We start from the raw sequence: 26,069 nt of genomic DNA on the forward strand, positions 1-26,069 counted from the left end.
GTTTCAGGGATGGTGGTTTGTTGAAGAGACCTAGACTGAATATCCTTGCATAGCAAGGCAAGAGCAACCATTCAGTGCAGTTCTGGTGCCAGGTGACTGTTCTGAGGATTAGCCTCCCATGGAAAGGTGACCTTTCATTTGTAGGACTTGTAATTGTTCTGAAACAGATGTTTGGCAGGATTTTATCTAGGAATAGTTCTAGACGCTTAACCAGGGCCTCTAATTAGTTTTGGGGTGCTCTGTGAACTCCCTGAAATGCTGCATAAAGTTGTATCTGCGTACCTGCACTTCTAGAGGGAAAGAACTCTCATTAGATTCTTAAAGAGTATAGAATTACATTTCTCCGTGATCTACATGAGATCTTAAATATCCAGTTAAAAACCCATTCTGGCAATTAGAGAAATGTTGTAATACAGTTGAATTTATTCAGTTGCTTGGTTCACATTACTGATTCATTTCTATTGCACCATTTAAATAATCATTAACAGTTCAGTGCAAGGTGTTGAAAATGACTGCATACATGGTGGGCAGTTTGTTTTTCAAAAATATGTATAAGTCTGAAGAGTCAGCGATGTGTCTGTTATCATCTGGTTCCTTTATTGATAAGAAGCTGCTTTGAACAGATTGAATTTTAGATATTAACTTTCCAATGTGGAATTTTACGTCATTTTAAATAAGCTCCCTGTGACTTTTTAACAGCCAGCATCCTCAAGGTCTCTTCTGATATTGACAAAACCTGAAGCCAATGTTAAAAGCATAAGTGAAGAAGGTGATGGAAACAAAAGGGAGGAAGATGTCCCAGAGGAAGTGATTCTAGCAGAAAACTTCATATTAGAGAAGCTCTCAGAAAAAAAAAAAAAAGAAAAGAAAAAAAAAAACAAACCTCTGATATTTCACAGCACTAAAATCACAAAGGATTAAAATGTTGGGAGCTGATGCAAATTTATAAAGGAGTATAACAATTCACCGAGGCATAGAAATGATGCTCCCTCCATAAGTCATACAAAGAGGAGATGGCAACGAGAAATGTTTACTCTATTTTTAACAAAGCACTTTTTAAGAATTGCAGTATTTCTAATGTTTAAATTACAGTTTATTATGACTGGTCTTAGTATTTTTTTCATTTCCGTATACACTCAAAACCTGTAGTTAGAGAGTTTTTAATGCCTCAACAAAAAGTTTATAGGTTGTGGAACACTTGTATTTTTTCTATTTTTCTATAGATTTTATTTATTTGAGTGAGAGTGAGAGAGCACAAGCAGGAGGAGGGGCAAAAGGAGAAGGAGGAGACTCCTTGCTGAGCAGGGAGCTGGATGTGGGGGTCTATCCCAGGATCTGGGATCATGACCTGAGCCCACGGCAGATGTTTAACTGAGCCACCCAGGTGCCCTTTTCTCTCAATTTGTAGTTTCACTTTGCATGGTCATTGTTACATCTTGTACTGCCTGTATGTCTAAATGTTTAATAGGGCTTAGAAGCCTAGTTCCTCGTCTTTCTCAGAAGTATGTCCTAAAGATGCTCCAAAGAGTATGAGAATTTTTTTAACACTTACAAAGCATTTACTATGTGTCAGATGTTGTTCCAAGTGCTTTATAAATACTAAGCCATTCATCCTCACAACAACCCCAAGTGAAGTAAGATGATCCTCATTTTACAGTTGAGGAAATGGAAGTGTGATATATAGGGCACCCGGCTTGTTTGGTGCAGAGCTGGGATTAGAGTCCATGTAGTCTGTCTCTGGAGCCCATGCTCTTTCGGTTTTCAAGTTTTTATTTAAATTCCAGGGATGCCTGGGTGGCTCAGCAGTTGAGCATCTGCCTTTGGCTCAGGGTGTGATCCCAGGTCCAGCATTGAGTCCTGCATCGGGCCCATGCCTGGAGCCTGCTTCTCCCTCTGCCTGTGTCTCTGCCTCTGTGTCTCTCATGAATAAATAAAATCTTTTTAAAAAAGTAAATTCCAGTTAACATACAATGTAATATTAGTTGTAGGTGTAGGATCTAGTGATTCATCACTCACATACAACCCCCACTGCAGAGCCCATGCTCTTAATCGTGCTGTTTTGATGCCTATTTTGGGATTTATTTGGTCTCTACATTCAGGGACGTTTCAATCCTAAACTAATTATGTTTGTTTCTAAGCTACTCAGAAAGTCTTCCTTTAAAGGAACAAGCTTTTCAGACCTCTGAATAAATACCACAGCTGGAAAGGTCTTTTCAAATTCTTTCTTCCTTGCACATTGTTTTTCCGTTCAGGAGAACATTCTAATGTGCTGCACAGACAGGTTGGTTGAACAGGTTGAATGGTGGTATAGGAATATAGGAAGGGCCTAGAACTTCATAGGGGTTGCTTATATATCCTCTGTGCCAAGAATACCCACTACACACCCTCAAACATACATGTACATACACATAGCCCTCAAGTGCCATGTTCCTTCAAATGTCATCCCAAGTACTTGGGTCTCTAGGCATTCATTTGCTGAGCAGTCTCTACTCTTCACTCACTGGGCATCCCACACTGGGCGTGGTACTGAACAGGGGCTTTGGCATTCTGTTCCTGTGCTGTGTGAAACCACAGGTATCCTAACACCTTCACTTACTTGACCCTCTGCAGGGTGGGGAAGCAGGCCTTAGCCTTGCAGGAGTGCTGCCCAGTCTGGCCAGATCCTACCCAATCCTACCTTGCAGCATGGGAGAAACCTGTCCAGAGGACCCAGCCATTCTGGGTCTGAGGGCCAGGTACCAAGCCTGCACTTCCTCTCATTCTCTTCAGTACACCCGGTCTGACCCTCTTTCACATCCCTACTTGCAGAGAAATGTAACCCGGCTACCTTGGTTCTCCCTGTTAAGTCCCTTACAGACTTAAGTGAGGCACTCATTCTTAAAACTTCTCTCCTTTTGTTACTTCTCCTTCTAGAAGGTGAGTTCTCCAAGGCCAAAAATCTGTGCCTGTCTCCTTCACAACTATATCCCACTCCCAGAATAGTATCCTGGACTTTACTTTGTATATGCTCACTACAAGCCTGTTGCCTGGGTTTGCAGTTTCCACATTCATTCAGATTTTACTCCCCATTGCAACCTCCCCAAGACACTTTTTCTCAGATCCTCCCTTTCAGTCTGTCCTGCACACTGTTGCCAGACTGTTTTTCATTTCATTTTTCATGACATCAGTTCCTTACTAAACTTTTCCTTGCTTCTAGTTGATTGCAATGTTTCCAAATTCATCCTCATTCAGACTTATTTCTTGGCTCTCTGCACCAACATTCTGACTCCTCTTTGACCTATAGACATCATACCTGAGAACTCTCCCTCATGCCTCCCTCACGTCTCCCCAGCTTGGTTGGTTCTGCCCCGCAGGCCTCCGAGGAAAGGTTTGCTTCCTCCTCTCGCATCTCTGAGCCATCTCTTACTTGATATAAACACCCCTCCTCCTTTCTTTGACATAAGTTCTGGGACACTCTTGCTTTTGACTGTGAAGTCACTCTATAACTCGACTCATAATTGATTTCATTAAACAAACATTTATTAAGGATCTTGTCTGAGCAAGGTGTTACATTTGGTCATGAGAAGCATAAGTTCCAAGGAAGGTGCTGTTAAGCCAGGGCATGGTATGAGGACCATAGGTCTCTAGGATGATAGGCAGAGGTGCCCATGAACTTCTACATCAAGGGAACACAGCTGGAAAGAAACTCTGAGATCCTCCAAGAGTACAGTTCTCTTCCTTGAAAAATGAACCAACCTCATGAGGTCCAGGGAAGTAAAGAGCTACATGTCAGTGGTCCCTTACAAGTGGGGAAGGTTTACCCACGTACACATTCTGCAATCTGATTTCCATGATGCCCTCCTGCTGGGTTCATGACATTGCAGTTTCTAGTCATTCTTCCCAGCAAGCTTCCAAGTAAGTCCCTGCGAATTTTTTTGTTCTGGAGCAGGAGAGATAATAGGAACCAACAAGGGAAACCTGGAAGGATAAACATTGTGTGGTTGGCCTGGGCAACCTTTTAGGGACCTTTTAGGGACCACTGGCAAGACTTCAACCACTAGCATTTCCAACCATAAAGGGAAGACTATTGATCGTGCATGAGAGGCAAGTTTCCCTCTCCAGTAAATGTGTTGCTGCCAAAACCAACATTTCACATGAGCATGCAGATCCAAAAGGCAACAGGTAGGACTAAGGCTTTCTTACTCATTTATGAGGTCCCATGACGTTGATGCATGTTTCTAGAAATGCTCCTTTCTTTGAAATAGCTTGCTAGTCAACTACCAGCAGGCCTGGCTGTTCTTTTGCCTTAGCTTTCATCTTTGCCCCTCTGAGGGTGCCCTTTTGTGCCTCAGATACCTAATCTGTTGTCTTCCCAGTGGACTATATCTAATATCCTCTCTCAAGAGAATTTGTTTTAAAGTATAGTCAGCAGAGACTGCCTGCAAAGCCTTCTAGATCTTCAGGCCACTAGACAAGGTGTGGGTATAATGGGACCAGAGGCCCACCATGGGGCCCTAAGATGCTCTTGTGCAGGGGCTGCCTCACATCAAACTACACATTTTTCGCACTAGGACCTGTCTCGTGGAGGCAGAAAGGGCCATCCTGGGTATCATTCCCACAGCAGCAGCCATTTCTCTAAGAAGTTCTCTCCCACTTCACTTTTCAATTCAGTTTTATAAGACCTAACATATTGTCTGGCCTCTGAGGAACAGGTAGTGGACTTTTTCAGCCTAATCTTGGCTTTTAACCTGAAGAGGAAAAAAAGCAGAAGTGACAGTAGTGTCACAGGAGCAGGACTTGGGGTTGGGTCCGGAGTTCAAGTCTCAGTGGCTAACCAGCTCTAAGAGCTAGCTCATTTTCCTCCCAAGCCTCCCGGAGCCCTGGCTGAGGAAGCCAGTTCTACTTTAGGACATGGAGACAAGGGTTAAAGCGAAAGCTCCAGAGTCCGCACCAGTGGTGTTGGCTTGTGTTCTTCGGCTTAAACTCTCTGTGGCACATGGAGTTGTGGGATTCCATGACTCTGGGAGCACTATGCAAGGTCCTCAAGTGGGACTGCCGAGGGTAGCCACGATGCCACCAGCTGGAGAGGGCCCAGAAAGAGAACCTCTTTCTTGTGGCAAGATCCAGAGCCCTACCTGAGTCTTGGTGTCCAAGATTTACCACACTGAGGTCCCAAGTGGCCTTGCTTTAGCTCACCTACCTGGATGTGATAAGTTCTTATAAGCGCAATAATATAACTGCCTCCTCTATGGAACACCCAGCTGCCTCTGCAGTGAGATGTCTTTTGTCATTACCACAGCATAAGTTCTTCCAGGGCGAGGAGTCACATCTTTCTCCTCTCTGTGGCTCCCATGGAGGCTACATGAGTGCCTTGTACCTAGTAAGTGCTCAGTAAATGTCAGTGAAGTGAATGGTTAGCAGGTTAAACTTTTGGGGCTTGGGGTCATCAAAGCATGATGTATACACACATCCCCAAGGGAATGTTTTCCTTATCTGTGATTGCACATGCCAAATTTCAGCAATGCAGTGGCCCACGGCCACCACCCAAACAGTCAGATAACAACAGCTGGCCTTTCCTTGTAAGCTTATCTGTTGTTGAATGAGCAAACTGTGAGGCCACAGAGATGGCCTAGAGCAGGGCCAGTCTCTGGCAAGGGAGCCACTGGATAACCCCAAGTGCTCATGTTACTTAACCCCTCTGGACCTTTTTCCTTATCTCTAAAACACAGGGATTGGGCCAATGACCTTTTCTAATTCCATGTCTGATGCCCAACATTCTTACCTTTTATTATAGTGTCCCCCACACCCCGACACCCCCTGCCCAGTCCTTGGCTCTCTCTTCATCTTCCTTGGTTCTTTTTCCTTGTGCACCATTGCTGTAGGCCAGCCAGTGGTGCCTGTAGGCCCAGGTGTCCAGAGCAAAACTGGGAGGTCAGGGAAGCTGGAGTGCAAATGGCCAGCTTTGGCCATCTCCTCTAGCTCTTCTCATTCTCTTAAAGCCCCAGACCCATTCTGAGAACCTAGTGAAAGAACTTGTGGAACTGCACTCTGGAGAAACACACTCAGGAATCAACATGCAATGCTTTTGAATGCAGTTCTGGGTTCTGGACCCACCCCCTGAAATTAACGGCTCCTGCGGCTAGTACCTTTCTCCACCTTCCACCTCAGTTTCCCAATATCCCAGAGGCACTTTCCACATCAAAACTACCTTCACTGATCAGTAGAGTGTGATTTTCAGATTGTAAATGAATGAAATTTCCTTTGGGAATTTTTTATCTTACCTGGACTCTAAATCCACAGGTGAAGCCTTGATGATAAAATGGTAGATTATGCAGCCAATGGAATTGTGAGAAAAATTTAATTGGAGAATGTGTGATACTCTGAAATCCCATTTGTGGCCTCACACTGACACTGCTTATGGCTATACTTTAACCCTTGGTAGGCATCAAAGCTCATAGGATCTCTACACTTGTGCGCGGAAGGTGCCATCTCATGGGAGAACACACACACATGCAAACTACTGTGTTCACTCAAAAATTTAGTATCTACGGTGTCCTAGGCACTGTTCTAGGCTCTAGGAATATAGCAATGAACAAAATGAGGTCCTTTCCCTCAAGGAGTTAATTTGGACAAGACAGAGCCACCTGTATTACTATTCATATAAGTCAAACTACAAGAGTTTAACCAGGGATATAAGTAGCCATGGGAGGACAAGGGAAACCGATTATCTTGGGAAGGTTGGCTATGGTTTAATGAGCAGGCCTTGGAGGAGCAGCATTATTTTAAAGGTATCAAGTTGAAGGAAAGGCATTGCAGGTTAAGAGAATGAGAAAAGAATTGACAGGGGAAACTGAAAGCTGCTCCCGCTTCCCTTCCCATGACATTAGTTTTACTGGGTTCAGATGGACTCCCATCACTGTGTATGTTCACTGCTACAGCTCTGCCTCTGTTTATTCATCAGAAAAAGGGGAGAAATAGTGTTTCTTGGTATGGTAACTATGAGGAACGAAAGAGATAAAGCATGTTGGGGCCTTATCAGTGGATCTACCACATAGTAAGATTTCAATAAATATTATTAGTCTTCAGTCTCCAGCAAGAGCATAAGTCATAAGGGACAGTCCTGGGAATAGCTGGAAAGAGCAGTCTTTGGACTGGAGTAGTGTCCTGGGGGTCACTGAAGAAATCTCTGCTTTGGAGCAGGTCACCACAGCTTCCTTGGGCACTCTATGCTCGTTGGTAGGTGTCTGAAGGTCAGTGACTCTATGGCCCTTTCCTCATGGAATAATTGGGGATATGTGAGAGAGGCTGAGGTGGCCTGAACAGAATTGCAGAGTTGCAGAATAATTGATTTTTTCCTCCAATGCTCCTCCTCACTCGGACTTCCTTTTCTGTGTCATTTGCCCACATTTTTTATCCACCCACTTTCTTCTCCTCAGTCATAAGAAATCATCTTACCAAAATAATTGGTCTCCAGGGGCTAATCTTTCAATTTGTTCTCCCTCCTAGGGATATTTTAACAGGTACCTGGAGCAGTTTTTTGGAGAGCACAAAAGAAATGTTTGGCACTCTCTCAGCTCTATGGGAGCCTTCAGTCTAGTTGGAGCAAAAAACTAATAAACATGACATTGTTGACAAGTACAAAGAGATATTAGCATAGAGATGTGGCCAAAGAAGGCTTTGCATTGATGGTGAGACTTGTTCTGGGCCTTGAAATATGGTTGGAGTTTCAATAGTAAAAAGAGGACAGGTTTTGTGTTTTGAGGCAAGAATGAGTAAGGTGGTTGAGACCTGGGATAATGAGACCGAAGAAGCTGGATCCCTGTTGGGAAGCATCAATATCGACTGGTGGAGCTCTAAGTAGGGGTAGGGATGATGAAGGAGGATACAGGAGAGGTATGATTCTCTTAGTTGACCCCCTGGCTTCTAGTTTGTTCATATACTCCTAGGAAACTAGAGGAAGGATTGAAGAGAGAGAAAATTCTACTAGCTAAACTGTATCTGTGAGTGCTAATACTAGAGGCAGGCATGTTCAGAACTAATTTGTGAGCCTTGAAAAAATATTTAGGCAATATCAGAAAGGGAGACAGAACATGAAGACTCCTAACTCTGGGAAACGAACTAGGGGTGGTGGAAGGGGAGGCAGGTGGGGGGTGGGGGTGAAAGGGTGACGGGCACTGAGGGGGGCACTTGACGGGATGAGCACTGGGTGTTATTCTGTATGTTGGCAAATTGAACACCAATAAAAAATTTATTATTAAAAAAAAGAAAAAATATTTTGAATTCATATCTAACTTACAGCTCATTGTCAACAAGCACTGGGTTTGATCATTCGTTCCACCACACTTGGCTTCAAATGATCTTTTACTGCTTCCCAAATCAAGTCTATCACTGGTGAGTGAAGAATTGGCCCACTGAGATATCTGTATGTGACTCTTATACTGCTGAGAATTCAGGCAGTCCCCTTAATTTCTATGGAATTCTTGGATAATATTTCTTTGGATGTTGTCTCTCCTCCATTCTCACTGTTTTTGCTTCCTAGAATACTAATTAGACAAGTTTTGAATTTTATGGATCCATTCTTCATGTTTCTTACCTGTTCTTTTCATATTTCCCATATCTTTATTTCTTTGTGCTACATTCTGAGGTGATTTCTTGATTGAGTCTCCCAGCTTTTCAACTGTTATTTGGCTTTTCAGTCCATCTATTCAGATTTTCATTTCAAAAATCAAAATATTAATGTCCATTATATGTTAATTTCTTTATGGATGGCAAGATCTGCTGATGTCTCTGAGGCTGTTATTAATGTATTATAGGGCCTTGTTTTCATTGATCACTAAGTCTGTTTCCTCTGGTGCAAACTCTTCTGTTTAGTTTGTGACTTCCTCTCATGGTGTTAGCATTCATCAGATTTTGGTGAGTTTTAATTATGCACTTAATTAATTTGTGGCTGAAATTTCAAGTTAGTCATCCAGCTGCCTCTATTTGTCCACATTTTGGGAGAGGAAGAGAAGAAACAGGATGTTTTGGTGCAGTTTGTATTACAGGCTGTTTACAGGAAGAGTGAGAAAGGGGTGAAACATGCCACTAATCAGAATATCTTGGAGTTAGGCTTCTGGGCTTGGATGTACTCTACATCTCCAGCTCCCACTCCTTGTGCCAATATCTTCTTTGGAAAGAGCCCCTATCTCACTGCTGCTTGATAAGGGGGAAGGAGATATACAGGTACTCCTGAAGCCAGTTCCTCAATCTGCTTGTTGCCCCTAGTTTCTTCCTGTTCTCATAATGTACCCTTCTCCATGTACAGAGCCCCATTTGGTTTTGTCTGGCCTTTTTAGGAATACTTTTCTGTGTGTATTTGAATATTTTCCTCTATAGTGTTGATCCCATCAGTTTTTGTACTTTCAGAATTTCTGGCCCAAGGGGAGCTCCCTTCTTGTTTTGTAGTTCAGCTATAGATTTTAAAAATATCTGGGCAGCCCAGGTGGCTCAGTGGTTTAGTGCCGCCTTTGGCCCAGGGTGTGATCCTGGAGACCCGGGATTGAATCCGACGTCGGGCTCCCTGCATGGAGCCTGCTTTTCCCTCTGCCTGTATCTCTGCCTCCCGCCCCCCCTCTCTGTGTGTGTCTCTCGTGGATAAATAAATAAAATCTTTTTAAAAAATATCCTCTCGGGGCCCTGGATGGCTCAGCGGTTTAGTGTCTGCCTTTGGCCCGGAGCGCAGTCCTGGAGTCCCGGGATCGAGTCCCACGTTGGGCTCCCGGCATGGAGCCTGCTTCTCCCTCTGCCTGTGTCTCTGCACCCCCCCGCCTCTATCAAAATAAATAAATAGAATCTTTAAAAAATATGTATCCTCTCTATCAATTCCAGAGATTTGGAATGACAAAGAAAGGCATGTGCTTCATCCACATCTTGAACCAGAAGTTTACTGAGGATATTAAAAGTCTAGTGCCTCAGACTTCTGAAAGCAATTCCAAAGAAGGGGCTCTGGAGATGTTTTGCCTTATATCATTGAAATGAGTAGGCTGCATAGGAGTATCATCTGTTTGGTCTTGTAGTGTTGGATATAATATTTACCATCAGTCTCATGGCTCTGAGGTCAGAGCCATGTGACAATAAGGCAGTATCATTGATGTCAGAGTTGCTCTGGACTTCACCCAAGGAGGGCCCAGAGTTGGATATGGTAAACAGAGGAGGCAGCAGGGGACAAAGAATAAAGAGAGCTATACTTTAGAGACCCAGAATAACAAGTATGAGCTAGACATGGAGGTCAGTGACCTAGCTGGAAGGAAAAGAAGCAGAAATGCAAGCACATAAAAATGGCTTCTCCAAGAGTGGATGGAATAGAGAACGTGAGAGATTTTGGCCAGGTGTGAGAAATATAATAAAATAATCAACATTTCTGTGAGGCAGGGTAAACTTGGAACAAGGCAATGGGTGAATCCTTCATAAATGGTAGAAGCAGGTTGCAAAAGGCCCTGAATGCTCTGTGACCAGTTGGAACTTGGAAGTAAAACAATCATCATTGTTATAGTTTTTATGATATTATATTGTTAATGTAGTTTGTTATAGTGGAGAATAGTACTTTATAGTTCTGCTCCATACTGTGTGACTTGAGGCAAGTTACTACACCAATCTGAGCCTTCAGTTTCCTACCCAGTAAAATGGAGATAATACAGCCTTCTTTGCCTTGAGATAACTTAGGTGAAATATTTGCTTAAACTGTGATAGAGTACAAGTGGCAGGCAGGATTTTGCCTGAGGCTCCTTCTAACTCTCTTGGAGTTTAGGAGCCAAGCAGAAATGAACAATCTAGCGTCCCTTGAAAGAGAGAAAAAGCCTCAGGTAAGCATTCCAGGGATCCCTGCAAGGCTCTGAACTGCCACAGCCAGTGAAAGAGACACATTCTCCCAAGGAGTCCACTCCTTCACCAGGGGTCTCTGTTCTAGGTATCACGCCAAGTGATGGGCACCAGAGGAACATGGTTGACAGGCCTGGTCCCTAGAGCTCATGACCTTAGTAGTGAAGGCAGGCCTTGAACTAGTAAGCATAAAATTGAGATGAGATTTATCGGAGGGAGCACGTGGGGTCCTATAGGAGTATGTAACAGAAAACCTCTTCCATATTCCCCAGATGAGGTCGGGTGCCCCTTAAGCTCAATCTTAAAGATAATATTTTCCAGGAGAAAGAATGGCAAAGGGGTGACTTATTCTAGGGAAGAGGGAACAGTGTGTACAAATGCTCTCATGGTTAAGAAGACAATGCTCTACCAAAAGTAGGAAAACTTCTTTCCAAATTATGCAGGCACTATTCCAGTAATTGAGGGCAGACATTATTTGTGCTGAGGGTCTCTGGAACAGCTGGGCTGTACATTCTTACATGGTTTCCTGACTCACTGGGGGAGTGAAGTGGGGGACTGGCCCCATGTGCAGGTGGGCTCACTTGAATCAACTTCCACCATTTCTCATTGAAGTCACTCATGACCAGGGACACAATGAGGGATCCCTGTCTCCCATAAAAACCCAGTAACTCAAACGAATCTTTACTCAATGGAGTATTTTGAAATGAAATTTCATTTTCAGTTTGTTATGCTTACGAGTGGATGGGAGGGTTTCTGGTGTTTCCACTCCTTTAACCCCATGGATAGAAACAGTCCCCAAGGCCCAAGTTGAGCTGAGACAAAAGTTGTGACTTGCCTGCTATCAATCCCAAGTTCTACATGGAAGCTGCTAATGTGGGTCCTAAGAAACCAGCTAAGGGGTGCAGAGGAACACTCCACTAGCTAGGACATGGGTGTAGGTAGAGATTACTTCTGGAAAAGCACCCTGGAGGTGACAGGCTCTGTTAAGATGGATGAGTAAGGTGTTTTCCAAAGAGCTCTTTTCACACTCACACCAGCGCTATAGGAAATTGTCATTTCCTCACACCATGGAAACCATCCTCCTGGAAATTATGGCCCCAGAAATGATAAAGTGGCCCGAATGGTTCAGCTGAATTTTGAGTGTTATTCTTCTGTTTTATGAGAGCCCTAACTTTGCTCACATGGAACTAGACATTCAGAGTTAATATTTTCCACCAACAGATACTTATTGGGTGAGGCAGTATATCTGTATCACCACAGCAGAATCCAAAGTAGGCATTCCTGAAAGAAGTGTTCTTGTATAGCTTATCGATAAAGGCACCGGGCCTAGAGAAACTGCTCTCCATCCCTGCCACCACCCTAGGAATTTTAAAATAGAGAAAATAAAGATAAAATCTGTTACCAGCTTAGCTGTGTAATCTTTAGGTCTTATGAAAACCACACACAATTCCATTTACAAAGAATCCAGGAGCAGGTTCAATAACCTCTATTTATGAAACTCCCATTTCTGTGAAAATCAAGATAACAGTCATTGGTTATTTAGCCCAGTTCTCTGACCTGAGGGTTTAGAAATTTTCATTTATAGGAGAGGAAGATATTCATTCACCTTGGCATCCACCCCATAAGTCCAGCAGGTGAGGGTGGGCATGGGGGCCCTGCAAAGAAATCATTCTGGGCTCACCTCTAAAACTTCTGATCCAGTAAAGGCCTGGCTTTGGCCTATGTGGTAAATCCCCAATATACCATTTAATAGACGTGTAACCTTGGTTGGGCAAGTTACTTAACCTCCCTGAGCCTCGGATTCCATAGCTTTGTGATGGAGGTAGCACCTACCTTCTGTCATGGTTGGTGAGGATTTTATATCTCATTTACTTAAAGCACCTAATACAAGGGCTAACACATATTCATTCCCTAATAAGTGATAGTCAACCTTAATGGTAAAATAAATACCTGTCAAAAGACAAAGATGTCAAGAAGAAGAAAAATACTCAACTAAGAACTATGTATACATCTAAGAAAGATGTATAGTAGGGTAGCTTGGCGTTGGAGATGAGGGGTGGACAGTGGCTAGACACTCATGGACTGTTCTGCCCCCAACAGTCCCAATTATGCCTATTGTCCCTGCATCATTATTAATAGCACTCCCTTTACTCTCAAAGTGCTCCAGTTTAGGCAATAAATTTTATAATCCCCTTAATGTGATTCTCCAATGTACTTGCAGAAGCAGCCACTTCTCTGCCTGCAGCATCACACTACAGTGACTGGACCTATTATTATAATGGCTACCTTTTTAAAAAAAAAGATTTATTATTTTTTTATTTATGATAGACAGAGAGGCAGAGACACAGGAGGAGGGAGAAGCAGGCTCCATGCCGGGAGCCTGATGCAGGACTCGATCCGGCAACCCCAGGATTGCACCCTGGGCCAAAGTCAGACACTAAACTGCTGAGCCACCTGGGGATCCCCTAATGGCTACCTTTGAACACCAAGCTTTACCTTACTACATCTAAGCCTCACAACCAGTCCCATAAAGATTTTACTCTTACATCCATTTTACATATGTGGCTTAGAGAGATGAAGTAACCTGCCCAAGAGTCCAGATGTTGCCAAGTGTAGAACTTAGGTATAAATGTAATAACAGGCTTCTGTGTGGCCTTCAATCCAGGGAAGGGCAGAGCATGTGGGTGATTCTGTGAGGGTGAGGAGAGCCACTCTGGAAATTTCCCTTGTCAATGGAGTTCGTCTTCCCTGACCTCCAGGGTCTGAACCACAAACAGCTCTGAGAAGGGTGCAGAGCTCAAAAAGAATATTGACTCTTGGGTTGGTGGCCAACAGGAGCTTTGCCTCCATGCCAGAGCATGAGGAAATCCAAATAGAGGCCTTGGCTTCTTAGACACTGTGCTCCAGTGCCTAATCCCAGGGCACTGAGGTCAGTCTCAAATAGCACCATTTTCACTACAGTATTTTATTCCAAACACTACCAAAGTGCTAAACCATATAAAAACAGCAGCGATACGAAAGTCAAGCCCTTTTTCCCTTTTGTGGTATCTCTTAGACTATACTCTCAATCTGTGCATCCTAATCCTACTTGTAGATCACAACAGGCATTTTGTGCATGCATATGTGTATATATCAGTAAATGTAAATAATGATAGCTAACACTTATTGAGCACTTACTGTGTGCCTAGCACTGTTCAAAGCACTTTGTAGGTGGTATTCTCACTTAATCCTTATACCAACTCTAGGAGATAGGCACTAGTATTGAAGTCCAGAAACTAGCAGCAGCTTTCCCAAGTTCACTGAGCTACTGAGTGGTAGAACAGGACTCAGATCCAGGCAGTGTGGCTCAGAAGCATACTTTTATCCTCTCTACTTCCTCTTGTTTTCTTCTCTCTCCTCTGCTTTGTACTGGTAGCTAACATTACATATCCTACCTACTTCCAAAGGACCAGAGGCTCCTTGAGCAGGCACTAGGTAGGACTCTAGATGGGACTGTCGGGATGGAACTATGCTCTCCTCCTTTTAGCAGGATTGCATGCTTTCCAAATTACTGCCTCTTCTCCAGAAAGCTTTCCATTATCTCCCCAGTCACCTCTCCCACCTGTGTTCTTTATTGCCCACGACCATGGTCAGCACTTGAGTGTACTGCTTCGGTGACATTTCTAACATATCTTCATCGCATTGTAACCTAGAGGCTTATTTTAAGCATGTGATTTGATTCTCAGACTAAATTGTAAATTATTGTGCCTCTCTCACCAGTCACTTCCCAGCAGGACCCCTATCAGCCTGTATAGCACACTTGTGTGATTTAGAAAAGTCCACATCCGGGATGATAGGCTTTGGAAAAAGGCTCCCTTTCGGTGGGTCTTGGACTAGATTCCGGTTCCTCCTGCCCCCACACTCCTTCCTCACCCCGTTTCCCACCCCATACCATAGAGGAGGGCTAATAAGGAGGTGCTCAATACCTGTCTATGTGTTTGCTCCCTGGAATTCTAAGGTAGGACCTGTTGAAATTGTTACAAAAATTTACAAAAGCTAAGAGGACTATAAGAGTGGTTTTCTCTTAAAAATGTAAATCTGATTTATTCAGTTAGAAGAGTTCAAATCCAAAAAAGTAGGGAGGTCATCCAGCTTAAGTAGATGACTAAATGTCCAAGGAACCAAAGTTAGCCACAGCAAATGCTGCTCACGACAAATTTGACAAAAGCTTGAGAAAGTGAGAAAAGACTTAGGAAGCTGTGAGTTTAAGGAACCCCCCACCCGCAAACCCTACCATGATTTATAAGCTGTAGCAATCACAAAATCTCTCTCCTAGCCCCAGATTGTACATCTGTAAAATGGGGCTAATGATCCGTGCCTTCTCACCATCTAGAGGATGATGTAATCACTAGAGGAGCTAGGGACTCAGTAGTAAAAGTACCCAGAGAATCATGATAGGGAGAGTTAAGACTTAGTGTTACTATCCCCCAGAACATCTGTTAAATAGTCAAATAATCACCAAACAAACAAACAAAAAAAGTGAAAAATAATGGTGAATTCATTGCATAAGGATCAGATTCTAGCAAATGCTTAAGTTCAGGAATAATTGGAGAAACCAGGAGTGGTAGGACAATTCTCCAAATGGAAAAATGCTAAACCCTGGAACTAGCCCTATTAAAAAGCTTTAAAAATGACTTAAAAGAGGGAGCAGATTGGAAAGCTCTCTAGAGGTAGAGGGAAATCCCAGACAGATGAGGAGAAACTATAGGAAGCCAGTAGAAGTAGGCAGAAACGTGGCTGAGGACTTTCTATGTGGGCAAAGACGGGTGATGCATTTTGTGGCAAAAATGACCCAAATTATATTTATGACTCATTTATTGACTTTTCTAGAATGCTGAACTCCAATTAGGTGCAAAGCATGGTATTAAGCTTCCAGTATGGGGGGGCAGGTAGGAAGGACACTAAAAGAATACTGTGTGTGCCATTAAAGAGCTTTTGATACAGCTAGAGAAAAAGACATGAATACGAATAAAAATAGCAAGAAAACTTTATGTGATAAACTCCACAGGAGAGGAGTATGCAAATTATGACAGTAGAACAGCAAAGGGATTGACTCTGATCAAAGGAAAGAGATGGGAATGGGGAACTAACTGTCTCACAAGGAGGCAGTCTTCCTGGTCTTGTGAAATCATTAGGATTCTGCTGGAACTAGATGGCAGAGTGCTCTTGGCAATGGTGTATGATACGAATTCCGATGTATTTTGATCATTTTCTTGGAAGGCATTGGTCCTAAAGGGTTGGGAAATTTTAGGAGAAGCATTAAATATGGGGAAGTCTGTGTAAATCAATCCAGAAGTATATATGAGTTAAACCATGTTATAATATGCGTCCAGTGTGACTAAAAGTGTCTGGCCCCTTTAAAAAGGCTAAATTGCTAAAGCACGCACGTGCACAGATAGTTTGAGAAGAGGTTAATTTGAACCAGCTGAGCTGGAGAGCAATTACCATGGGTTTTCAGAATATAAGCATCATTTAGAAGCCTGGAGTTGGTATGTCAGGCTATTCTGGAGTTAAGAGGTTATTGACTCTGAAACCAAAGTAAGGAGCAGGCTAGGATAGGCCAAAACCTTTATAGAAATCTTGTCAAATAGAAATCTTGTCAAAGAAATGAGTAATTAGCAGTAACACACCCCACCAGAACTTTGATGTAAGAGATATTTTTGATTAATTATAAGTCAAGGAAATAAAGATAGTAAATATGCTTCTCTTAATTTTTTTATTGGCAAGTGTTTCAGTTTGAACTAGCTAGTTCATCACAGATGGCGCAATGCCTTGATACAGTCAACTACAAAAGCACCTGTGTTATACATAACCAGCAGTAACATTTACCATTTGAACAAAGTGCTGTGGTAATGAGAGGGAGTCATTCTTCCTGGGGTAACCAAGGAGTGCTTCAGAGAGATCATGATGGAGGAATAGGATTCCAAGGAGGGAAGTGTGGGGCAAGTCCTTCCAAGGAGAGACGACAGCATGGGTGTGACGGGCCACTGAAGTGGGTGATGGGCAAAATACTAGAATCCTCTGGTTCTGGGCAATCTCTCACTGCCCACCATCCCACCCCTGTATTCAATTGCTATTTTATCTCTGCAAGTCTCACCTCTCCCCTTCGTCTCTATTCTCAATGCCAGCTGTGAGCTAAGGCTTTCCCCAATTCTCCCCTGGGACAGAGTCACACAAATCCCCCTACCCCTCTTCTCTCCAGAATTCAACCAATTCTTCCTCCTTTCTGCTGATAGCTTTTCAAATTGTAGAGCTCACCATCTCTTAAGCTCAGCTCTGCTTAAAAACTTTTTATTAAGATTTTATTTATTTATTCACAAGAGAGACAGAGACATAGGCAGAGGGAGAAGCAGGCTCCATGCAGAGAGCCTGATGTGGGACCAGATCCTGGGTCTCCAGGATCACGCCCTGGGCTGAAGGCGGCGCTAAACTGCTGAGCCACCCGGGCTATCCCTGCTTAAAAACTTTTAAGACCTCCCCCACTCCTCAGTGCTAGTTTTACTTTTATTTATACAAGATTCCCCTATGTTGGGCAAAAGAAAACATCTAGACTTCCTGTTCTGCAAGAAAGAAAAGAATGGTTGCATACTTAATCTGGAGAACAGACTGCGGTGACACATTCTGACTATTAGACAATCCAAGGAAATCAGATGTTTGCTTTCCCTTTTGGCAGGCAGAGTGGGGTCCCATTGAGTAGCAGTCAGCAGTGAAGCTCAGTCACTGAGCTGGCCCAGTGGATTATAGAGGTGAACAAAGAAGACATTATTGCCCACCCTCAGGAAGCTTACAGTTCTAGTAAGAGAAACAAATAGTATTCAGATAATCACTCAAGTAAGTACTTAATTACAGTTCTGTGGTAGAAAAGGTGAGGATTCAGAAAATATAATAAACAAGGTTAGAGGTGGCATTTATGGTGTTGGGAAAAGCTGACATTGCCTAAGGATTGGCAACTGTGGTATGAGAGAAGCTCCCCCAAAACTCAAGAATTCAGTATTTGGGAGGAGGAAGAACAGGCAAAGAATCCTAAGGAAAAAATAGAGGGTATAATGAAGAAATGGCATTTTATCACCAAAGACAAGAGGAGAGAGTGTTTCAAGAAGAAGGATATGGTTAACTGCATGGAATACTGCTTGGAGGTCAAGTCAGATGAAGATAGTTTTTGTACTGATAAAATAAGGAAGCTATTAGGACCCCAGCAAGAGCACTTTCCACCAAGGGGTGAAGTAGAAGTAATCCATTTAGGGTACCCTGGGAAGAACTACTGCCTCTCAGGTAGATGCGAAGGAAGTAAAGACAGGAGGAGGTTCACGGAGAGAGAAAGTGGAGGGACCGCTGGCGTGGAGATCTCACAGTGAGGGCACTTGAGCAAAGGAGCTGGAAGATGTGGCAAGAGAATTGATTTCAGAGGAGGTGCAGATTGGAATGACGCCAAGATCCCTGCTGTGCCCCTGGGACTGTGCTGAGGTGGAGGGAGACGGTCACTCAAGGTGCAAGTGTCATGCAGTGCTGCAGCCAGGGTGTTGGTGGCCTTTATCAGCCACAGGGACATTTAGCTGCTTCAAATGATGAGGTAGAGAGGAAGAAATGGAGAAAGAGACTAAAGGCTTCCGTGACTAGGGGAGACAGGGTGAGTGTATAGATGCTGTGAACCTCAAGCTGGTTTCAGCTCTTTAGAAACAAAAAGGTTCCAGGGGATCCCTGGGTGGCTCAGCGGTTTAGCGCCTGCCTTTGGCCCAGGACGCGATCCTGGAGCCCCGGGATCGAGTCCCGTGTTGGCTCCCAGATGGAGCCTGCTTCTCCTTCTGCCTGTGTCTCTGCCCCGCCACCACCATGAATAAATAAATCTTTAAGAAAGAAAGAAAGAAACAAACAAACAAACAAACAAACAAAAAGGTCCAGAGGCAACACTCTAGAAGACACCAACCCCAGTTCCCCACGCTGACACTGGGAGATTGATGATTGGAAACACATCCTTTACTTGGGCAGGCACACAGGAAAACAGGGTCTTCAGACATCAGCCCAACTGTGGTGCAGAGACAGAGCTAGAAAGGTCACTAGGGAAGAAGAGGAGTTGCTGGAGCCAAGGGAAATAGGGAAAGGAAGCTGGAGCGGGTAGAGGGCAGGCAGAAAATAGTAGCAGTTCCAGGAACAGCAAAGTTTAGTGACAGCTGTGGCATACCACTCCATGACGTCTGGCAGCACCTAATACCCTCAGAGGAGTGCACACCTGTAGCAGTTCTGGATACGTCGTAGAGGTCCAGACCACCCAAATTATGATGTGCATGGTTTCCAAATCATGGTTTTGGAAGCTCTTTGTGTCACTTCAAAGTGCATAGATGATAAATTACACCAAACAGGAGGAAGGATTAGTCACCAACTTTACAAAGGAACTTCACAAAAATAACAGAAGTAATCAGACATCTGAACCAGTGAAAGAAAAATTTTTTATATTAAGTCCTATTTCATCAGCCTTTCCAGTCTCCTCCTCCCCTGCCATGTGCCCTACACTGCAACCAGCCATACCAAACTAGTCCTAACTTCCCAAGCACACCATCCCCTTTTGGGGAACCTCCTCTTGAGATTGTGTATGTGATGTTCCTCCATCAGTGTAGGCCCTGGGGTGGGGGCAGGCTAGCCAGTGTTAGCTCATCACTCTTCAGGCCCCCTCCTTAGTGAGTCAGCTGAGGATTTTTCATTGCCTCAGAGAAGCAGAACATAGAAGGGGAAAAAATATCTTCCTGGTTTTTGAGTTTCAAAATCCAGGCCCTGTAGGGGTAGGCAAGGACTGGCCACACGAGTAGCTTTGGGGAAAGGCACAGCTTATCTGAGCAAGGCTTCTCATCTCCACCTCCCCCAGAGGGATGAAATCTCCTCAGGCAGGAGGGAGGAGGGTAAAGGAGAAGCTGAGGCAGGAGCTGGGCAGCCTGGAGGAGGTGGCTGTCTATAGGAAGCAGGCACCGGACAGCCTCTTGCCCTATGTCCCTGCCTTCCCTGAAGCTTCTATCTTTAACTTATTCACCCTGCTGACCAGTCTCATTTTGGCTTATGCTGGGCTTTAAATGTGCTTTTGCTGCCATTATGTAAAAATTCTGAATATCTCAAATGTTGAAAGTCCAGATTTCAGGCCTGTCTTTTTTTTTTTTTTTTTTTTAGGCCTGTCTTGAGAAAAATTCAGAAGATCTGACCACACTGGACTCACATTCCCTTGTGGCAATAGTCTGTTGTTCCTTTCGAAGGGGCAGGCACCTTCCCTTACTTCTGATCATTACCTGCCTGACCTTTTGTAGCTCTCTGAGCTTCAGGTATCCTGATGCCCAACAGGCTGAGTGCCAGGCTACGGGTTAGTGACTCTGACCAGGCTTGATAAACCTAGTGATGGCCTCAGAGACAATGCAAATCTAGTTTCCCCTAACACCAAGAAAAATCGTGGGTTTCCTTTGTGCAAAGGTACACTAAGCCTCTGTTGCCTCTGGTAAATCTGACCCGACATGCACAGCCCAGACTCAGGTGAGGAAGACTTAGCTTTTTAACTGGGCAAAAACCTGCCAGATCCAACCCTATCCTGCCAGGCTCAGCAGAAAAGAGCAAAGAGGAATGTGTGATAATGCTCTCACATGTCACGTTATGTCACATTATGCTCACGATGTTTTCCTCTCACTAAAAGGCACTTGTTCGTGTGCTGATAGAGTGGCAAATGTTGGCATATCTTAAGAGGTTAAACTGTATGTGCCCAAGGTGTCACAGCTAATCAGTGACAGAGTTAAAGATGCAGACCTGCTCTCTTCCAGCCAATGCCCTCACAGATCATCCTGCTGCATCCTGCCTCCGAGAAGGGCTGGGTGGGAGGCCCTCCCCACCAGGGGGAAGGAAAAGCCCTTCCCTCCTCACAGAGATGGAGGTAGATAAGACTTCTAGTTCATTCTCTAACCTGTGGAGTCAAGGATTAGTCCAAAATTTCTGTCATGCCTTGACTCATTTAATAGAACTTCCCAAGTGTATTTTTCCTTCTAAATCCATGAGTTTAACAGACTTGTAAGGGCATGTTTCCTAAAAAGAGCTCATATCTGCTCTGGCCCTTTTAGAATAAGCTTTCTAAACCTGCCCTGGACTACGTGGAAAAAGCTGCAGGCAAAGAACTGGCAAATGAAAGAGGTAGGGCCACTAATCCGCGATGGGCCAGGACACATGAAATTTCTCTAAGATCTGATCTTTTGTTGTAGCTGGATCATTGTCTGACTAGGTGCATTCATTCTGGAAGGAAAGGCACAGCATTGAAAGTGAGCCTGATGCATTTTACTACTCTCTGTGGACTCAGCTGTTGTCATGGTTACTTTTTTCAAAACAACAAATTGGGACTCTCACCCTTATTCTACACTGGAGAGGAAATCAAAGAACAGGGAGGACTCTAACCAGAAGAATCAAATGAGAGAGCAGGACTTGCCTTGCTTCTTCTACCCTGACTACTCTGGAGGGCAAGTCTGCCCTCCATTCCAGACTCTCCATCACAAGGTCTCTGTCACTCCTGGGCAGGGTGTCACTTTGGTCTCTGTCACTCCTGGGCAGGGTGAGTTGAGCCAAATCTTTCCCCTGACGGGCACCAGGGAAAGCTTCCTGGAGCAGAATCAGCCCAACTTCTCTCCTTGTGGTAATCAGTAGCTGGAGCCCCTGGCCGGGCAGGGTGGGGAAGTGCAGTGATCTGGAGCAGCCAGGACTGCAGTGATCTGCAGCCAGGACTGAACCACAGAATTTGCTGAGCACAGTGCAAAATGGAAATGCAGAGCCCCTTCCTTGTTCAGAAAGCAGGCAAAAGGACTTTTCCTTCCTTTTGAAGTCTTTCTTTCTGTCCTGGTGTCTTTTATTTACCATTTAATATTGTGCTACCTCAGGCACAGGGATCCTCGATGGGCAAATGTGGACTCTCACAGCTGCCCAGGGGCCCCCACTCTGTGACTCAGTCCCCTGGCTGTGCACCCAGCCCCGATCCCCTCAGCTCCAGGCCACTGCCAGGCAGAGGGCAGCAGTGTCCACTGGGCCGGGCAGAGAGGAGTAGGATCAGGCAGCAAAGGATTCGTCCCTGTTCCCAGCGAAGCCACAGAAGAGGTGGCCCTGCATGAGCTAAGACCCAGCCAGGTTCCCACTGGACTTCACTTACACGTTCAAAGATAAAATTGTTAAGAATTCCCATACGGTGACTGCAGAGCACTAAACCTGCCAGCGGGTGCCCCTCTTGGATGCTGAGCCCTCTGCAACTGCAGACTGACTGACCGACTGACTGCCCAGGCAGCTGGCCTGTCTGATCCCCCTTCCTGCTCAAGGGAGGATTTCTGTTTTTGTTTTTGTTTTTGTATTTTTTACTTAAGTAGTTTTACTTCTTTTTTGTGTTTATTTTTTTATTGGAGTTTGATTTGCCAACATCTAGTATATCACCCAGTGCTCATTCCATCACGTGCCCCCCTCAGTGCCCATCACCCAGTCACCCCAACCCCCTGCCCACCTCTCCTTCCACTACCCCTTTTGTTCGTTTCCCAGAGTTAGGAGTCTCTCGTGTTCTGTCTCCCTCTCTGATATTTCCCACTCATTTTCTCTGCTTTCCCCTTTATTCCTTTTCACTGTTTTTTATATTCCCCATATGAATGAGACCATATAATGTTTGTCCTTCTCCGATTGACTTACTTTACTCAGCATCATACCCTCCAGTTCCATCCACATTGAAGCAAATGGTGGGTATTTGTCTCAAGGGAGTTTTAACGCCACAGCTGGTTGGTGGCACTAGGCATTGCGCCTCCTTCCCATTCCCTCCCCCAGCCTGAGGGAGGTGTCCATACTAAATAAAAGGGGAAAGAGCAAAGTAGCAGACTCACTGCTCCCTAAGGTGTCTTCTAGGACACCGTTCAAACTGTTTTAGTGTATGGGGGGGGGGGTGCATTGGTCACATCAGATCCCATCTCCCTCCATCCCTTTAAAACCACTTTACTGAGGCATAATTGACATACAATAAACCTCAAATACTTAAAGTATATAGTCTTACGAGTTTTAACATATGTGTACACACATACAAAATCACTGCCAGAGTCAGGATAACATTTCCATCACCCTTTTGTAATCCATCCCTCCTTCCTCCACCCCATCCCCAAACAACTACTGATCTGCTTCCGGTCACTATTGGTTAGCTTGCATTTTCTAGATTTTTATAGCAGTGTAACTGTACAGTCTGTGCTCTTTTTTGTTTGGCTTCTTTCACACAGTATACTGATTTTGAGAGTCATTCATGTTGCTTTGCATATCAATAGTTTGTTTCCTAATGTTGCTGAGTAGGACCCTATTGCATAGTTAAACCACTATTTATCCATTCACTTGTTAATGAACATTTGGTTTCTTTCCCTGTCCGGGCGGCTATGAACACTAGTATACAAGAGTGTTGTATGGTAGATAGGTGTTTAACTTCTTAAGAAACTACTAAATGACCTCCCAAGTATCCCTACAATTCCCACCAGTAGTATATGAGAGTTCCAATTGCTTCACATTCTCACCAATACTTGGTATGTGTCAGTCTTTTAATTGTAGCCGTTCTAGAAATATCTGATTGGGGTCTTAATTTGCATTTGCCTGATTACTAATTATTTTGAACAATTTTTAGTAGTTTACTGGCCATTCATATATCTTCTTTTGTGAAGTGTCTGATCAAATACTTTCCCTGTTTTTAAAAATTGACTTGTCTTGGGGCACCCGGGTATAGATCAGTTGGTTGAGTATCTGACTCTTTGATTTCGGCTCAGGTCATGATCTCAGGCTTGTGGGATCAAGATCTGAGTTGTATCTGCTTAGGATTCTCTCTCTTCCCCTTCCTCTGCTTCTCTTCATCTCCCTCTCTAAAAACCAAACAAATAAAAATTAGTTTGTTTTACTGAATTTCAAAAGATTTTTTAAAACTGCATTCTGGATTCAAGTTCTTTGATATGTGTTTCAAATATTTTCTCCTAGTTTGTGATCTGCTTTATTTTCCTGATGTCTATTCAAGATAGAAAGTTTTTCATTTTTGATGAGGCCCAATTATCAAAAGTTTTTCTTTTACTATGGTTCCTGCTTTTTTGTGTGTGCTCTAAGAAAACTTTGCCACTCCACAGTCACAAAGATTTTTTCTCTTGTTTCCTTGTAGAAGTTTAATAGTTTTAGATCTTATTTTTTGGTCACTGATCCATGCTGAGTTATTTTTTCTTTTTTTCTGTATGGTGTGAGATAAATTCCCACTTTGTGGATATCTAGTTGATCTAGTGCCATTTGTTGAAAAGTTTTTCCTTTCCCAGTTGAAAATGCCTCAGTATCTTTGTTAAAAATTGTCAATATATGTGTGGGACTCTTTCTGGACTCTCTATTCTGTTCCATTGATCTATGCTTATTTTTTTCTCAATACCAAATTGTTTTGGCTACTGTAGCTTTACAGTAAGTCTTAAGATATAAAAGGTGAGGTTAGCAAGTTGGAAAATAGATTCTCCAGCTCTGTTCTTTTTAAACATTACTTTGCATGGTAGCCAATGGAAGTGCATTGCTTAGATTTCCTTCAAAAAAAACGTGCTGTTGGGAGTGTAGTTGATGGCCCTGCCCCCATGGATTCCCAACTGATTTCACAAAAAGGCCCACTTCTCTGGGTAGCTTCTAACCAGTGACTAGGTATAGTGGGGATGCAGTGCTAGCCCATCCCATGCAGTGAAGAACTCTTCCAATAGAAAATCTTTGGTTGAGGATTCCCATCTCTGGCCAAAGCTCCTTTTCAGGACTAGTGTGACCTGAAACCCTTTCTATACAATTCTTCCTTCCCTCTCTCAGGTGTCAGACTGGCATTGGGATCTGACTGCTTCCATACCTGTTCTTGCTACCTCTTTTTTTTTTTTATCCTTCCCAGTCTTTTCCCCTATAAATCTCTTGCATATCTAACCCAGTCATGTTGCCTGTTTCTTAAAGGTCCTTAAATGACATACTTTGTTTATTCTAGGTCTTTGCATTTCTGTATAAATTTTAGAAATCGTCTTATAAAATTCTATCAAAAAAAAAAAGGAAAAAAGAAAAAAGCCTGCCAGAATTTTAATTGGCAGTTCAGTGACCCTACAAACAATCTGGGAAGGGTTGTTACCTTAACAGTATTGAGCCTTACATCGTATATATATACCACCATTTATTAGGTATTCTTAAATTTTTCCCAGGAATGTTTTGTACTTTTCAGTATAGAGGTCTTAGATATCTTTTACTGGATTTACCTTTAAGTATTTTTATGATTTTGGGGACTTCTATATTAGAATTAAAATTATTTTCCAGTTGATTGCTATTCATATAGAAGAGTACAATTGAATTTTGCATATCAACCTTGTGCATCCTGAAACCTTGCTACAATACTAGTGCCAGTAGTTTTGTATCTGCTCCTCTTACCTTTTGAAACAAAATTTTCTTGGGACTCCAGAACTGTAGTAAGAGTGGGTGTGGGTAGCTGGAGCTCCTCCTCCTACTAGCTTCTATCTCCGTTCCCAGAACCCGCCCCCCACCTTCAAAACTGATTTAAGGAACTCCTGAAGAGCTCCAAGACTCTGAGTAACATAGCTGAACAATCTACTGTTCCAGAGAAGTTGGTATTTACTGAGCATCTCCCCTTATATTTTATATGTCTTTTATCCCATTTTAATCTTTAAAAAGAAAACAAAAACACCTTGTGAGGTAAGTAGAAGTGGTTCCCTTTTAAAGGTGAAGAAATAAGTGATTAAATCTCCTTGAAATGGTCTTATAGTTGGTTTCCGTCTGCAGGAGGATTAAAATATATCTATCTGACTCCAAAGTTCATGCTCTTTCCGCCTGACTCAACCTGGCTATCCCTAAGGCTGACTGAGGCAGACAGATTTCAAACTGGATTTCTGTGAGAGCCAGGTCTTTAGACTGACTCATGTTGGCATTCATTTAGCACATGGGCTTGCAGGTTAGGAGGCCTGACAGGGCTCTGGTATTCCACCCCCAGGGTTCCTAACACCCAGTCTGGTTTCCCAGCTTCCTCTTCCACCCACGTTGCTTTTTGAGAATGTCCATGACCTCTCTCTCACCCATCTAATGGACTGTTTGCAAGTCTAAGCATTTTTTACTTTTCTGCTGCCTTAGCACAGAAAATCTTGAACAGAGTGATCCAGTTTGTTCCTGGTTCTCTTCTAAAGTCTCTG

At 43.5% G+C, this 26,069-nt stretch overlaps 1 protein-coding gene across 6 annotated transcripts in view; it reads right to left on the reverse strand.

The window, feature by feature from the left end:
* The window catches only part of LOC112675933 (aromatase), a 123,782-nt gene that overhangs the window by 36,375 nt on the left and 61,338 nt on the right, over positions 1 to 26,069 (reverse strand). Inside the window, exon 1 of one of the 6 annotated variants that reach the window (XM_035708790.2) lies at positions 8,573 to 13,112. The exons of the other annotated variants lie outside the window; for them this stretch is intronic. The gene's annotated coding sequence lies outside the window, so the exon portion shown is untranslated. Of the gene's footprint in view, positions 1 to 8,572; positions 13,113 to 26,069 lie in introns of those variants that run through there. 6 annotated transcript variants of the gene reach the window in all.

This window comes from Canis lupus, chromosome 30, assembly GCF_003254725.2.
Source record: "Canis lupus dingo isolate Sandy chromosome 30, ASM325472v2, whole genome shotgun sequence".
NCBI classification, from domain to species: domain Eukaryota; kingdom Metazoa; phylum Chordata; class Mammalia; order Carnivora; family Canidae; genus Canis; species Canis lupus.